Source organism: Salmo salar, chromosome ssa10, assembly GCF_905237065.1.
Source record: "Salmo salar chromosome ssa10, Ssal_v3.1, whole genome shotgun sequence".
Taxonomy (NCBI): Eukaryota; Metazoa; Chordata; class Actinopteri; order Salmoniformes; family Salmonidae; genus Salmo; species Salmo salar.
Genome location: NC_059451.1, coordinates 20,505,621 through 20,523,393, shown reverse-complemented (window position 1 = coordinate 20,523,393; position 17,773 = coordinate 20,505,621). Strand labels below are relative to the sequence as shown.

The 17,773-nt window shown below is 44.2% G+C and overlaps 1 protein-coding gene across 2 annotated transcripts in view; it reads right to left on the bottom strand.

Moving 5' to 3' along the window:
- The window catches only part of LOC106613737 (yjeF N-terminal domain-containing 3), a 77,348-nt gene that overhangs the window by 57,540 nt on the left and 2,035 nt on the right, over positions 1–17,773 (bottom strand). The window lies entirely within an intron of this gene.

The following is a 17,773-nucleotide window of genomic DNA, read 5'->3' as shown; positions in this document are numbered from 1 at the left end:
CTGTACTCTGCTCTACTGCAGTGGTTCTAAAACCTCTCCTCGGGGACCCCCAGACGTTTCCCAATTTTGCTGTAGCTTTGAACTAGCTATTCAAGAGAATGAGGATTAGTTGACAACTTTAATCAGGTGTCCTAGCTCTGGAATAGATAAATTACATGGAATGGCCTGGGGTCCCATTGGAGAGGTTTGAGAACTACTACTCTACTGTGCTGTGCTCCAAACTTGTGAAACATAGATGTCTATGATTGGTTCAGATTTGGTCCGAGCCAGACCAACCTTGAGTTGGCTCAAACAAAGTTTGGAACAAGTCTCGGCATGTCCTTGAGTGGCCCAGCCAGAGCCCAAACTTGAACCCAATCGAACATCTCTGGAGAGACCTGAAAATAGCTGTGCAGCGATGCTCCCCATCCAACCTGACAGAGCTTTAGAGGATCTGCAGAGAAGAATGGAAGAAACTCCCCAAATACAGGTGTGCCAAGCTTGTAGTGTCATACCCAAGAAGACTTGAGGCTGTAATCGCTGCCAAAGGTGCTTCAACAAAGTACTGAGTAAAGGATCTGAATACGTATGTAAATGTATATTTCAGTTCTTTCATTTTTAATACATTTGCAAAAATGTATAAAAACCTGTTTTTGCTTTCTCATTATGGGGTATTGTGTGTAGATTGATGAGGAAAAACAACAATGCAATCCATTTTAGAATAAGGCTGCAACGTAACAAAATGTGGAAAAAGTCAAGGGCTCTGAATACTTTCCGAATGCACTGTATGTAGCCTACTGTATTTTAATGCAGTCATCTCGGTTTTCATTTGAAGCGTCTTTTTACCCTTTGCTTGTTTATAATTGCAAAGAGAACAAAGTCAACTTTGTTTTGTAGTCAACTTCGTTCTGAAGTTATCGGTGGTCACAGAGACAGATAAACATTGTGATTCTAAGTTCAGCAGAGACCTTCTGTGTATATAGTAACGCGGAAGGGCAAAAAAAGCAGTTGTTCTGAGTGGTCTGAGGCAGTCAAAAAAATAACACTTGTTTTCAAGTGTAACTTTAATAATAATGGTTTTGGGAAACAGCTCGGAGATTTTACCATGCACCTACGAAGGTTCTAATGATGAACTTAGCCTTAAGATGCTTTTGCGAAACCGGACCCTGGACAATAAATTGTGAGACAAAACACGTTTTTTTTATATCATTTGAAGCGCAAATTACATTTTCAAAAGACACCTTTTGCACGTGGAAATGTTGTATAAATCCCGTTGTAAAAACAATGGAAATTAAAAACAAAAACTACGTTTTAAGTGAGAAACAAGCATTGGTCTGAAGCCAAAAAAGACAGAAAATTCAGAGCACCACAATGCCTACTCCACCCATGCTCTACCAAGGTCTATCATACTTCAAACAATGTGTATGCAGGTTGCTTAGGATTCAAACCTTCTCAAACAGCCTAATTCATACTTTTCAGTTGAATAATCGACTGTGTCCTGCTACTGAGTGTACAAAACATTAAAGAACAACTGCTCTTTCCATGACATCGATTGACCAGGTTAATCCAGGTGAAAGCTATGATCCCTTATTGATTTCACTTGTTAAATCCACTTAAAATCAGTGTAGATGAAGGGGAGGAGACAGGTTAAGAAGGATTTTTAAGCCTAGAGACAATTCGGACATGGAGTGTGTATGTGTGCAATTTAGAGGGTGAATGGGCAAGACAAAAAATGTAAGTTCCTTTGAACGGGGTATGGTAGTAGGTGCAAGGCGCACCGGTTTGTGTCAAGAACTGCAACGCTGCTGGGTTTTTCATGCTCAACAGTTTCCTGTGTGCATCAACAATGGTCCACCACCCAAAGGACATCCAGCCAACTTGACTCAACTGTGAGAAGCATTGGAATCAACATGGGCCAGCATTCCTGTGGGGTGCAACTCAATATTAGGAAGGTATTCCTAATGTTTTGTATACTCATAAGGCTGTATATATTTATAGATTTCGGCCTAATGTAAATGTGTATTATTTTAGCGTTTCCATCTTCATTGCAAAAATAAATGCAAATACACACAACTTTAAGCTACGTATTCATTTGACAGAAGTAATGAACTGTCCATTGATCAGCACAGCAATTAATAAAACAGGACCATGTTAGTAAAACAAGTGTTTCTTAGCCTATGTCAATATTACACAGGGAAGCTAACAGTTCCAGGAATCAGGAATGGAGATAGGCTCTATAGACATCTATATATGAGTGACTGTTATGTTGGGAATCTACTGACCCCAAAATAATTTTCTCGCTGACATGTATTGCCAAAATAAAGGTTTAAGGAAATACAGGCAGGCACCACATTACTACAAGAATAAAAACAGATCAAACAGCTATGCACAGTTTATTAGGTACACCACCCCGTTCAAGAAAATGGTTTGCTTCTACAGACAATAAGTCACGTGGCCGTCGCTTGCTAAATAAAGCAGACAGACGGGCATCGAGGAATTCAGTTACTGTTCAATTGAACGTTAGAATGGGCAAAACTAGTGACCTAAGCAACTTTGAGAGTGGTATGATCATCGATGCCAGGGGCGCCATTTTCAGTATCTTAGCGATGGTTGGCCTCCTGGACTTTTCATGCATGACAGTGTTTCGTGTTTACCGAGAATGGTGCAACAATCAAAAAAACATCCAGTTAGCGGCAGTCTTGTGGGCGAAAACAGCTCGTTGATGAGAGGTCGAAGGAGACTGGCAAGAATCGTGCAAGTTAACAGGTGGGCCACAAACAGGCAAATGGGCGACTGGCCGGGCAACACCGGCCAGTCGGATAACGACAAATGGCAAGACGGAGATGCATCCAACATGTGCCAACGCCATCCAGCCACCGGTGTAGAAAAGGTAAACATTCCACTCTGCGTTTTTCCCAGTTTCTTACGTAAGCTGGCTACCTGCGTAGCCACCTCAAGCCTATAATCCTCGGCAAGCAAACAATAGCCACATTGGAACTCTGAGTGATCCAGGTTGTCCTGAAACAAAGCATAGTAGATACAGCTCCTACAGCGCTGGAACCGTTCATTTACTTCTCCAGACAGAGGGCTACATTGGAAAACTCATCTGGGACTAACTTCGTTAGCAGCTTATCTAGGTTCAAGCAGACTATAACCTGTCAGTTAAGCAGGATTCCGGGACAAAAAAAATAGCAGTCCTAGCTGTTAAAAGCTAACTGCAAAAACAAGTTTGGTATTTATGTTTAACAAAGATTTATTATGTTTTAGTTAAAATAACAAACCAAGTGTTTCCAGTACACAGTGTTCAGCTGCGCACTCTGATGACTTAATGTCGTGAAAGGGGGCAAAAACGTTCCACTCCTTTCAGCTAAAAACAAGAAAGTGTATCTCCAGTTGACCAACACTGGACAATTGAGGAGTGGAAAAACAATAATTTTTCAAGATGGCGCAGCAGTAAGACGTGTTTGTTTTTGTCCCATGTAAATATTCAGTCTTTTTCATTTTTTGTATACATTTCATTATATTTAAATCTCTTTTTTCCATTTTTGAATTAAATATACCTTCCTGCAACCCGCCTCACCCAATGTGGTACGGATCTGCTATTTCCTAGACCTAACAACTGGAACATCCATCAGAAGCTAGCCATCAGAAGCTAGCCAGCTAATTAGCTATTAGCTATTTAGTCATTGTTAGCCACTACTAGAGGTCTTTACCTTTAGCTCAGACACCAGCCGCTTTAGCCTAGATAGCCTGGATAATAATACCTGCCAGTCTGCACAGCGCGATATCAGCCCTGAGCATATCAGACTGCTTTTTTTCTCTACTACATCACCGGATTCCTGCCGCAAACTCTGGAACATTACACCGAATCTTCGCAGCTAGCAAGCTGCTACTGAGTGGCTATTGTGGCTAACGCCCTTGTCCAGAAGCATGCACCAGTTAACCTTCGAGCTAGCCTTAAGCTAGGCCCATCTCCAGGCTGGCAAACGAAGTACACCAACTACAATACCTCTCTTGCCAATTGGCCTAGACCCTTTGTCGACACGGAGCCCCGCCGATCCATCACGACTGGTCTGCTGACGTAATTCGGCCGATGTGCTCTCAACCGGCCTCTGCGTTGTGGATGTTGGTGATGATCCATCTGCTAGCCCCGGCCCGCTAGCTTCCTAAACGCCGTGTCTCCCGCTCGCCTAGCGCAGTAATTGACTACCAAACGTTTCATCTATTGCTGCTCATTGGACCCTATGATCACTCGGCTGCACAGCTGATGCCTGCTGGACTGTTCATTAACACGGTACTTCATTTTGTTTATCTGTCGGCCCCAGCCTCGAACTCAGGCCCTGTGTGTAGCTAACTGACCCTCTCTGCCCATTCATCGCCATTTACCCGTTTTTGTTGTCTTAGCAGTTTACCCATTGTTGTCTCACCCGTTGTTGTCTTAGCTCTCCCAATCAACACCTGTGATTGCTTTATACCTCTCTCTAATGTCAATATGCCTTGTATACTGTTGTTTAGGGCAGCTCTCATTGTTTTATTTTTACTGCGGAGCCCCTAGTCCTGCTCAACATGCCTCTGATAGCTTAATGGGCGCCTCCAGAGATGCAACCCCTCTCATCGTCACTCAATGCCTAGGTTTCCTCCACTGTACTCGCACCATACCATACCCTCATCTGTACACTATAACCTGAATCTATCCTACCACGCCCAGAAATCTGCTCCTTTTATTCTCTGTTCCCAAAGCACGAGACGACCAGTTCTTATAGCCTTTAGCCCTACCCTCATCCTACTCCTCCTCTGTTTCTCTGGTGATGTAGAGGTTAACCCAGGCCCTGTGTATCCCCAAGCGCTCTCATTTGTTGACTTATGCAACCGTAAAAGCCAACCTTCAAACTCAGTGCCTCTTTGCTTGACATCATGGGAAAATCAAAAGAAATCAGCCAAGACCTCAGAAACAGAATTGTAGATCTCCACAAGTCTGGTTCATCCTTGGGAGCAATTTCCAAACGCTTGAAGGTACCACATTCATCTGTACAAACAATAGTACGCAAGTATTAACACCATGGGACCACGTAGCCGTCATACCACTCAGGAAGGAGACACATTCTGTCTCCTAGAGATGAACGCACTTTGGTGCGAAAAGTGCAAATCAATCCCAGAACAACAGCAAAGGACCTTGTGAAGATGCTGGAGGAAGCAGGTACAAAAGTATCTCTATCCACAGTAAAACGAGTCCTATATCAACATAACCTGAAAGGCCGCTCAGGAAGGAAGAAGCCACTCCAAAACCGCCATAAAAAACAGACTACGGTTTGCAACTGCACATGGGGACAAAGATCCTACTTTTTGGCGAAATGTCCTCTGGTCTGATGAAACAAAAATAGAACTGTTTGATAATGACCATCGTTATGTTTAGAGGAAAAAAGGGGGAGGCTTGCAAGTTGAAGAACACCATCCCAACCGTGAAGCACGGGGGTGGCAGCATCATGTTGTAGGGGTGCTTTGCTGCAGGAGGGACTGGTGCATGTCACAAAATAGATGCCATCATGAGGACGGAAAATTATGTGGATATATTGAAGCAACATCTCAAGACATCAGTCAGGAAGTTAAAGCTTGGTCACAAATGGGTCTTCCAAATGGACAATGACCCCAAGCATAGTTCCAAAGTTGTGGCAAAATGGCTTAAGGACAGCAAAGTCAAGGTATTGGAGTGGCTATCACAAAGCCCTGACCTAAAACCTATAGAAAATGTGTGGGCAGAACTGAAAAAGCATGTGCGAGTAAGGAGGCCTACAAACCTGACTCAGTTACACCAGCTCTGAGGAATGGGCCAAAATTCACCCAACTTATTGTGGGAAGCTTGTGGAAGGCTACCTGAAACATTTGACCCAAGTTAAACAATTTAAAGGCAATGCTACCAAATACTAACTGAGTGTATGTAAACTTCTGACCCACTGGGAATGTGTTGAAAGAAATAAAAGCTCAAATAAATCATTCTTTCTACTATTATTCTGACATTTCACATTCTTAAAGTAAAGTGGTGATCCTAACTGACCTAAGGCAGGGAATTCTTACAAGGATTAAATGTCAGGAATTGTGAAAAACTGTGTTTAAATGTATTTAGCTAAGGTGTACGTAAACTTACGACTTCAACTGTATATCCATCCTGCCCTTTCTTTCTAAAGTCTTCGAAAGCCAAGTGAACAAACAGATCACCGACCATTTCAAATCCCACCGTACCTTCTCCACTATGCAATCTGGTTTCCGAGCTGGGCACGGGTGCACCTCAGCCACGCTCAAGGACCTAAACGATATAACCACCATCAATAAAAGACAGTACTCTGCAGCCGTCTTCGTCGACCTGGCCAAAGATTGACTCTGTCAATCACCGTACTCTTATTGGCAGACTCAAAAGCCTTGGTTTCTCTAACGACTACCTTGTCTGGTTCACCAACTACTTCTCAGTTAAAGTTCAGTGTGTCAAATCGGAGGGCCTGTTGTCCAGACCTCTGGCAGTCTCTATGGGGGTGCCACAAGGTTCAATTCTCGGGCCGACTCTTTTCTCTGTATATATCAAGGATGTCGCTCTGGTGCAGGTGATTCTTTGATTCCTTGGCCTCCAACTGCTCTTAAAATGCTAGTAAAACGAAATGCATGCTCTTCAACTGATCGCTGCCCGCACCCGCCTGCCCGACTAGCATCACTACTCTGGACAGTTTTGACTTAGAATATGTGGACAACTATAAATACCTAGGTGTCTAGCTAGACTGTGAACTCTCCTTCCGGACATAAGCATTTCCAATCCATTTTTAAATCTAGAATCGGCTTCCTATTTCAAAACAAAGCCTCCTTCACTCATGCTGCCAAACATACCCTCGTAAAACTGACTATCTTACCGATCCTTGACTTCGGCGATGTCATTTACAAAATAGCCTCCAACACTCTACTCAGCAAATTGGATGCAGTCTATCACAGTGCCATCCGTTTTGTCACCAAAGCCCCATATACTACCCACCACTGCGACCTGTATGCTCTCGTTGGCTGGTCCTCGTTACATATTCGTCGCCAAACCCACTGGCTCCAGGTCATCTATAAGTCTTTGCTAGGTAAAGCCCCGCCTTATCTCAGCTCACTGGTCACCATAGCAACACCCACCCATAGCATGCGCTCCAGCAGGTATATTTCACTGGTCATCCCCAAAGCCAACACCTCCTTTGGCCGCCTTTCCTTCCAGTTCTCTGCTGCCAATGACTGGAACAAATTGCAAAAATCACTGAAGTTGGAGACATGTCTCCCTCACTAACTTTAAGCGTCAGCTGTCAGAGCAGCTTACCGATCGCTGCAACTGTACACAGCCCATCTGTAAATAGACCATCCAACCACCTACCTACCTCATCCCCATATTTGTTTTTCTGCTCTTTTGCACACCAGTATTTATACTTGCACATCCTCATCTGTACATATATCACTTCAGTGCCAACTGCTAAATTGTAATTACTTCGCCACTATAGGCCTATTTATTGCCTTACCTCCTTACTTCATTTACACACTGTATACAGATTTTTCTATTGTATTATTGACTGTACGTTTGTTTATCCCATGTGTCACTCTGTGTTGTTTTTGTCGCACTGCTTTGCTTTATCTTGGCCAGGTCGCAGTTGTAAATGAGAATTTGTTCTCAACTGCCCTACCTGGTTAAATGAAGGTGAAATATATTTATTTCTTAAATCACCTGGTAAGACAAATCCCGGTTCCTGTTGTGTCAGGCTGATGACATAATTAGAATTTGGAGTAACGGTACAGGCTGGTGGCGGTGGTGTAATGGTGTGGGGAATGTTTTCCTGGCACATGTTAGGGTTCCTTGATACCAATTGAGAAATGTTTCCATGCCTGTTTTTGGAGGCGGGGGGGGGGTCCGGTACTAGATAGGTATACATAATAAACCATCCACTGAGCGTATGTATATACCTTACTGGTTCTTATAGGCTTTTGTACAAAATCGCCACACTATTTATCTTTGCCTGGTTGGGCTCTTGTATAAACCCTCAATTGAGAGTACTGAGTTTATGTTTACTGCATACATGATTAAAACCTGTTGGGGATAGGGGGCAGTATTTGCACGGCCGGATAAAAAACGTACCCGATTTAATCTGGTTACTACTCCTGCCCAGTAACTAGAATATGCATATAATTAGTAGATTTGGATAGAAAACACTCTAAAGTTTCTAAAACTGTTCGAATGGTGTTTGTGAGTATAACAGAACTCATATGGCAGGCCAAAACCTGAGAAGATTCCATGCAGGAAGTGGAAATCTGATTTGTGGAATCACCTTCAACACTTTGCCTATGAGAAACACCGTGAGTTAGGATTCATTTAGCACTTCCTAAGGCTTCCACTAGATGTCAACAGTCTTTACAAAGTGGTTTGAGTCTTCTATGGTAGAAACTGACCGAAAGAGAGGCTTGGAAAGTTGGTCACAGGGGGAGGGCCATTACTACTATGACGCGGGCGCCCATGGGTAGCCTCATCTTCCGAAACGTTTAGTAAGACAATGCAATCGTCCGCCTTGAATATTATTGAAGCTCTGGTTGAAAAAGGCCCTAAAGATTTATGTTATACAACGTTGACATGTTTGAACGAACGTAAATATATATTTTTTGCTCTTTCGTGGCGACAAGTCCCGCGCGCTACAGTACATTTTGAGTAGCCTTTGGAACGCGCTAACAAGAAGGAGCTATTGGGACATAAATTATTACATTTTTCGAACAAAACTACATATGTTGTGGACCTGGGATTCCTGGAAGTGCCTTCTGATGAAGATAATCAAAGGTAAGGGAATATTTACAATAGTATATTTGATTTTAGATGGTTCCAAGATGGCGCTAATCTGTATCGCCTAGCCTATTTTTCTGAGCATACCACCTCGTTTATTGCAAAGTGTGATTTCCCAGTAAAGTTATTTTTAAATCTGGCAATGCGGTTGCATTCACGAGATGTTAATCTATAATTCTTTGAATGACAATATTACATTTTAACAATGTTTTCGAATAGTAATTTTGTAAATAGCGCTGATTCACCAGAAGCATTTGAGGGAAAATATTTTCTGAACGTCACGCGCTGATGTAAAATGCTGTTTTTATATATAAATATGAACTTTATCGAACAAAAAAATGCATGTATTGTGTAACATGATGTCCTAGGAGTGTCATCTGATGAAGATTGTCAAAGGTTAGTGCTGCATTTAGCTGTGTTTTGGGTATTTGTGATGCATGCTAGTTGCTTTGAAAATGGCAGTGTGATTTTTTTGGCAGGGTACTCTCCTAACATAATCTAATGTTTTGCTTTTGCTGTAAAGCCTTTTTGAAATCGGACAACGTGGTTCGATTCAGGAGAGGTGTATCTATAAAATGGTGTAAAATAGTCATATGTTTGAGAAAATGAAGTTATAGCATTTATGAGGTATTTGTATTTCGCGCGACGCGATTCCACTGGCTGTTGACTAGGGTGGGACGCAAGCGTCCCAGGTTCCCAGATAGGTTAAATATGGTCAAATGTTTGTTGGAATGGAATGTTGAAAAGGGACAATGTTTTAATCAAAACTGAACCAAAAGACATTCAACTTCAGGCACAGGTTAAACTCTGGTCTTCTTCTGGAGTACAAGACTCCTTGGAAAACGATCCCGTTATACACCATTATAAATCTGAGGTACGTAAAAAGAAAATCAGAGACCTCCCTAAAATAACCCTGGGCAAGCTAGAATGTTCCTGTGCTCACCGTGCTGGAATTTGGCCTCCTGTTGTCATGGAGATGAAAAAAATTAGGGGGGGTGGTTGCTCCCAATCTGTATCCAACTGTTCCCCTTACTGCTTCTTCACACCTCTCTATGCTATCCATGTACACATGGAAACAAACACACATGGAAACACACACACACTTCAGTCCTGCCCACTATCTCTTAAACCCTCTCGTGACGGTACGATGCATTCCACTCTCAGGAAGATATGGAGCTAACAACATGCTGGAGCTGAGAAAACGTCTCTCACCGAGGGAGGTGCTCGTACCCTCCACAAGGGTTGTTACGCAGGCAGTAGCCTGAGTAAATACTGCCAAGCTTTATCCTGAGCCCCTGGCATCAAAGGGACAAGGAGCTGCTCTCATTGGTCCTGCCTGTCCTATTAACCCCACCTATCACTATGCGTAATGTTAGCAGGGGTCCATGCACATACTCAGGTACCAAAACGTCTGCGAATACACTACTACTCATACCGTATTCATGCTAATGATCAAGGAAAAAGGGGTTATGCTGCACTTTTTCCTCTCCAAGAACTGATTCAGTCACTACAGCAAGAAATGTGATATCTAGTCTGCAAGTTTCCATGGAACCAATATATAATGCTATTTCAAGTATCCCACCTTATCAATATATGAAGAGAGGGTGAAAGGGAATTTTAAATTAGTTATTTTTGGTTGGAAGGCACCTCTAAGCTCTGTGAAATCGTCCCAGGCTCTGCACATTATAATGTACTTTGCCTCTTGAAAGTGGAATAATGAGGAGGACACTGATTGGGAGAGGACAGAGAGCAACAACAATGGAGGGAGTATGGGGGGAAGGAGAGGGCATTTTCTCAAGGGCATCTCAAATCACATTACATTTTCCAGGATGTGAAGAGCCTGTACTGAGTTGTTTTCTTCCGTCACAAACAATCTCTCTGATTCCCACTCCTCTCCTCTACCTGTCCCCCGCAGCACACACACTCGCTCTCTCCATTACAAAGACTTAGCCTCTACTGACGCTTATTAGAGGGGTTCGGAAGAGAAAAGAATCTGTCCATCTTACTTATCCTGCTGACTCCTGCTGAGTAGCATCACCCTTTACTTCCTTAATCACCTTCATACACACCAGCCCCCCCCCGGTTTTACAGATTGTCAAATAATGGATCTCTACAGGCAACAACCAAATTATAATCTAGCCTATTGCATCGGCACACACACACAAATATATATACACACACACACACACACACACACACACACACACACCAGGCTAGCTCAGTGTGTCCACGGAGAATGCACACAGGTGTTTTGGCCAGGGCATCATTAAAAAAAATCGGATATTTAGAGGTCAGATAATTCAAATGACTGAGAAAAATCTTGTTTATCTAAAACAAATGTTTGCCTTTTTGAACAAGCTCATTTGTACAAAGAAAGCATTTTCCCTGCCCTTTTCTCATTCTCTTTTTCTCCCTCCCTCCCTCCCACCCTCCCTTTCTCTTTCTCCCTGCCACCCTCCCTCCCTCTTTCTCTCTCTCTCCCTCTCATGCTTTCTCATTCTCTCTTTCTCCCTCCCACCCTCTCTCTCGCTCTCTCTCATTCTCTTGTTCTACTGCGTTGAAAGCCTGGACACCCTGCTGAATGAAGCTTTGGGTCTAATATAAACCAGACTCAGCAGTGTTCTGTCAAGGGTAGCTAAAGAAGACAGGAACTATCCAGAATTTAAACATTCATAAGAACAAAAGCTCCCATCTCAGCAAATGTTGGGCAGCTGTGTCCCTCATTCCACCCTGCCCAGGGGACTGGGAACAGCTAGCTAGCTCTGCCCAGAATGGATGTACTGCTGTTGGCAAAGACAGTGTCCCTCTCCCTGTCTGCGGGTCTCTTAACCCTGCACACGATCAGCAGGCCACAGTAAACCAGAGACTGTATGAAAAACCAGATCAGAGAAGGCATCCTTTTTCACTCCCGTAATTCAATTGAAATGGGCCTATCTGCAGCTCCGCGCGCACCCACACACCCCACCTCCTCACCACACAGCCCACCTCCTCACCCCACCTCCTCACCCCTCACACCCTCTCACTTCAAACACAATAAATCAAGTGCTTGTTACACCTAATTTTACTTTAATGGCCTGCAACCATTACAGATGATATATCATCCCTCTTTCTGAGTTTCCACCCTCCTTCCCTCCTCCTCAGTCTCCATTATTACGTTTGGAACCATCTATAAATAAACCCTTCAGCTCAGCCGCCCCTCAGTCACACAGAGAAATTGAGCTTTATAGCAGAGCTGCTGCCAATGTGGCAACGAACGGGAGGCAAGCCAGAGGAATAACAATCAGGCCTTCGCTGCAGTCGAGACAGATGGACAAGACCGACGGCTGGACAGGCAGGCAAAGCTGTCTGGGACAGCAGTGTTACGCAGGTCGACTGGCTCTGACACACAGAGAGAGAGAGAGACAGAGAGAGAACTAGCCCAGCTGATTAAACTGACAACACTCCACTCTAAACAACATCTATCATTGCCATCACATATCCCTCCCATCCTCGAAGATAGTTGCTATGACAATAACAGTTCCGGTGGTCAGGACTGTACAACACTGGTCCGATCAATCAGAATCCATTCTCCAAGACTGTTTTGATCAGGGGGACTGGAATGTGTTCTGGGTCGCCGTGGATTGATGTCAGTCTTGTCAGTAAACTGAAGGAGAGAGATGCTGCTGATAAACATGGCAAGGTGACCGGGGACAATTGTATGGTTAAACAGTACAAATACGACATACGCAGATTGATCAAGATGGCGAAACACAGGTATAGGGGAAAAGTGAAGGAGCAAATCAGCGGGTCAGACATGAGGCGTATGTGGCAGGGACTTCTAACGATCACGGATTACAAAAAGATAGCCAGTCACGTTGCGGACACCAACACCACCCTACTGGACGAGCTTAGCATCTTTTTCTCATGCTTCGAGCAAAACGACTCTTCACTGTCGAGGAGAGCCCCTGAGGACAATGAGGGCTACGTGCTGACGGTCTCCACGGAGGACGTCTGGAAGTTATTGACACATGTTAATCCTCGCAAGACTGCTGGCCCAGACGGCATTCCTAGCCGCACCCTCAGAGCATGTGCTGACCAGCTAGCTGTTGTGTTTTCCGACATTTTCAATCTGTCTCTAGCTCAGGCTGTTATCCCCATCTGCTTCAAGTTGTTCACTGTCATCCCTGTGCCCAAGAAAGGGAAAGTAACTGAACTGAATGACTACCGACCCGTAGCAATCACTTCCGTCATCATGAAGTACTTTGAGAGGCTAGTCAAAGACCACATCATCTCCTACCTCCCCGACACAACCGACCCTCTCCAATTCACCTACCGTCCCGACAGATCCACGGACTACGCAATAGCCATTGCACTGCACACTGCCCTCATCCACCTGAACAAAAATAACGCATATGTGAGGAAGCTCGACTACAGCTCGGCCTTCAATACCATAGTGCCCTCTAAGCTCACCACAAAGGTCATGGCCCTGAACTCCTCCCTATGCACTGGGTCCTGGACCATAGGCAACATTACCTCCTCCACACTGATCCTCAACACGGGGCCCCACAAGGGTGCGTCCTCAGTCCCCTCCTGTACTCCCTGTATACCCACTGCGTGGCCTCACACAGGTCCAACTCCATCATCAAGTTCGCTGACGACACGACAGTAGTAGGTCTGATTACCAACAACAAAGAGATGACCTACAGGGAGGAGGCATTATGACCGCGTGGTGCTAGGTAAACAACCTCTCCCTCAACATCAGTAAAACAAAGGAGCTGATTATGGACTTCAGGAAGAACCAGGCTGGGCATGCCTCCATCCTCCGAGGAGCTGAAATGGTCAAACCACACGGACACCAGGAGGATGAAGAAATTGGTGTTGCAGGAAGACCAGGTGTTGCAGGAAGACCAAGAAGGTCCTCAGGGACCCCAGCCACAGTCTGTTCTCCCCGCTTCCATCACTCTGGCAGTATAGGAGCACCATGGTAAAAACTGAAAGACTGGCCAATAGCTTCTACCCCGAGATTATCAGGCTGCTGAATAACCACCCTAGTCATCAAAATGTTTACATTCTAGTCATTTAGCAAACACTCTTATCCAGAGCGATTTGCAGGAGCAATTAGGGTTAATTTATTTTCTCTTTATTTAACTAGGGAAGTCATTTAAGAACAAATTCTTATTCTTATTCTTACATAATGCAACCTATCTCTATGCATTATGAAGAGAGTTATTGGTGTTTGGTAAATGAACCACTTTCATCAGCATGGTTATGCGAGTGGCTGTTTCCCTGCAGTATACCTAAAGCCCAGAGGTAAGGACTATAAAAGCAGTGTAATCTGATACTGGCATGGCTTCATATAGCTTAATTAACAGCATTATCCTGCACAGGCAGCAAACAACCAGGGGAGATCAGTGAGACTGGAGCTCTCTCTCCAGGGTATGAGGCTCTATGAGGCTCACGTCTGGAAGGCAGTGGCACAGTGGCACTACAGGACTCATTACAATGAGAGTGTGTTAGAAAGAGTGGCAATTAGGTTTACCATAGGGGACATGGGCAATGTTGAGACAACATTACTCTGAGGCTGAAAGACTGACACTAGTGAATGTGAGGATAATGTAAACCAACCTCACTAGTCTAGTTCATTACATGCTAATGCAGACAAAATGAATACAGCATGGCAAGTAATGCATATCAATGGGCTGTCAGCTACACTATATATACAAAAGTATGTTGACACACCTTAGTGGATCCGGCTATTTCAGTCACACCCGTTGCTGACTGGTGTATAAATATGAGCACACAGCCATGCAATCTCCTTAGAAAATCATTGGCAGTAGAATGGCCTTACTGAAGAGCTCAGTGGCTTTCAATGTGGCACCGTCATAGGATGCCACCTTTCCAACAAGTCAGTTCATCAAATTTCTGCGTTCTCTGAAGTGATGAAACACGCTTCACCATCTGGCAGTACGACGGACGAATCTGGGTTTGGCGCTACCTGCCCCAATGCATAATGCCTTTTCTTGTTTCTGCATGACAATGCCCCCACGCACAAAGTGAGGTCCATACAGAAATGGTTTGTCAAGATCGGTGTGGAAGAACTTGACTGGCCTGCACAGAGCCCTGACCTCAACCCCTTCGAACACCTTTGGGATGAATTGGAACGCCGACTGCAAGCCAGGCCTAATCGTCCAACATCAGTGCCCAACCTCACTAATGCTCGTGGCTGAATTGAAGCAAGTCCCTGCAGCAATGTTCCAACATCTAGTGGAAAGCCTTCCCAGAAGAGTGGAGGCTGTTATAGCAGCAAAGGGGGACCAACTCCATATTAATGCCCATGATTTGAGAATGAGATGTTCGACCAGCAGGTGTACACATACACTACATGACCGAAAGTATCAGGCCAGTAGCGGTGACAGTGTGACAGACCAACCTCATGTTTCATGCCAGGCTAATACATACAAATGAATGCAAATAGAATGTCTGTTGGTAATGCATATGAATGAGCCATAGCTATCAAGGCTGGTGACAGTGTGACAGGCCATCAGGACATAAAGACAGGACACAGGGGTGTGACAGTGACAGGGAGGGTAGAAATCTCCCCAGCATCCATACATTAAGGCTGTAATATCCCCATTGTGTTCTATCCAACACCATGTAATTGACCATATTCCTCACTGACTGCATGGTGCTTAGATGTCAGTATGTGTCAGTCAGCGTGTGTGCGCATTTCTGTTAATGTGTGTCTCTGCGTGTATGTGTCTATGTGCAGCGTGTGTTCGCAAGCCTGTATGTGTGAGGAGAAGCCCCTTCAAAACACCTATTTTGGCAGCGCTAAGCTGCCTCCTGCTCTATAAATAGAGGAACAAGCCCTCTCTGTGTGAACTATGAGGACATGTGGCTGAGTGCAACCTGCTGTGTTGCCCACCGCCAGGTACCATTGTCATGGTCTTATGTAATGGACTGATTAACTAACAGGGCCGATTTACAAGTGATGAAATGACATTAGGATGGCAGCAGGGACATGGTCAGCATAACAACACTGAATTAAACATGAATAGCTGACTCAATCACAGAAACAGTCATTATAATTCAATCAGGCATCTTGATCCCGCTAAAGTGGAAAGGAGGAGGAGAGAGAATGGACCTAGCTAGAACACTCGCAGCAGATTTTCTAGGATGGGGGGGGGGGGTTCCATGTCTCTGCCGAAGTCTAATCAATGTCAACGCCAGGTCGCAGTTGTAAATGAGAACTTGTTCTCAACTGGCCTACCTGGTTAAATAAAGGTGAAATAAAAAATTAAATAAAAACATGTACTAAAAGCAATGCTCAAAAGATAATTGTCTGCTAATTGTCTTTAGAGAAACCATTTGATATTCATATATTCAAAAAAAAATCCATATATTTATTCATCATAATGTAAATTATACAATACATTATCTTAGGGGATTTGCTCATGCAACACCTCTATAGCCCTACCTATGCACTGTAGCATAGGCATCCTCTGTGTCAAGTCACAATAGGGAGCCAAAGGTTTTTGGACACACGTTTATCTTTCATTCCAACACAGAGTGTAGGTAATTACAAATCAGCCTGGAACTTTGTCTTTTGTCTTAGACAGACAGGGGATCTCCGGCAGGTGATTACACATCCTGCTCCTCAACAGTACCTGACAGGCAGGCAGAAAAATCAAGCACCAGCAGGTGTCATTGCAGCCTTGATTTGAGCCCCTCATCTCTTTCTCAGACACCGTCTTGTTTGCTCTCTTTTTTTCTCACGCTCTCTCTTTCACTCACACACACACACACACACACACACACACACACACACAGATGCGGAAGGCAGAGATAGAAATATGAGTTGGTACGACAGGTTCCGTTATCTGTTGCATACAGTGAGGGAAAAAAGTATTTGATCCCATGCTGATTTTGTATGTTTGCCCACTGGCAAATAAATGATCAGTCTATAATTTTAATGGTAGGTTTATTTGAACAGTGAGAGACAGAATAACAACAAAAAAATCCAGAAAAATGCATGTCAAAAATGTTATAAATTGATTTGCATTTTAATGAGGGAAATAAGTATTTGACCCCCTCTCAATCAGAAAGATTTCTGGCTCCCAGGTGTTTTTTATACAGTTAACAAGCTGAGATTAGGAGCACACTCTTAAAGGGAGTGCTCCTAATCTCAGCTTGTTACCTGTAAAAAAGACACCTGTCCACAGAAGCAATCGATCAATCAGATTCCAAACTCTCCACCATGGCCAAGACCAAAGAGCTCTCCAAGGATGTCAGGGACAAGATTGTAGACCTACACAAGGCTGGAATGGGCTACAAGACCATCGCCAAGCAGCTTGGTGAGAAGGTGACAACAGTTGGTGCGATTATTCGCAAATGGAAGAAACACAAAAGAACTGTCAATTTTCCTCGGCCTGGGGCTCCACGCAATATCTCACCTCGTGGAGTTGCAATGATCATGAGAACGGTGAGGAATCAGCCCAGAACTTCACGGGAGGATCTTGTCAATGATCTCAAGGCAGCTGGGACCATAGTCACCAAGAAAACAATTGGTAACACACTACACCGTGAAGGACTGAAATCCTGCAGCGCCCGCAAGGTCCCCCTGCTCAAGAAAGCACATATACATGCCCGTCTGAAGTTTGCCAATGAACATCTGAATGATTCAGAGGACAACTGGGTGAAAGTGTTGTGGTCAGATGAGACCAAAATGGAGCTCTTTGACATCAACTCAACTCGCCGTGTTTGGAGGAGGAGGAATGCTGCCTATGACCCCAAGAACACCATCCCCACCGTCAAACATGGAGATTTAAACATTATGCTTTGGGGGTGTTTTTCTGCTAAGGGGACAGGACAACTTCACCGCATCAAAGGGACGATGGAAGGGACCATGTACCATCAAATCTTGGGTGAGAACCTCCTTCCCTCAGCCAGGGCATTGAAAATGGGTCGTGGATGGGTATTCCAGCA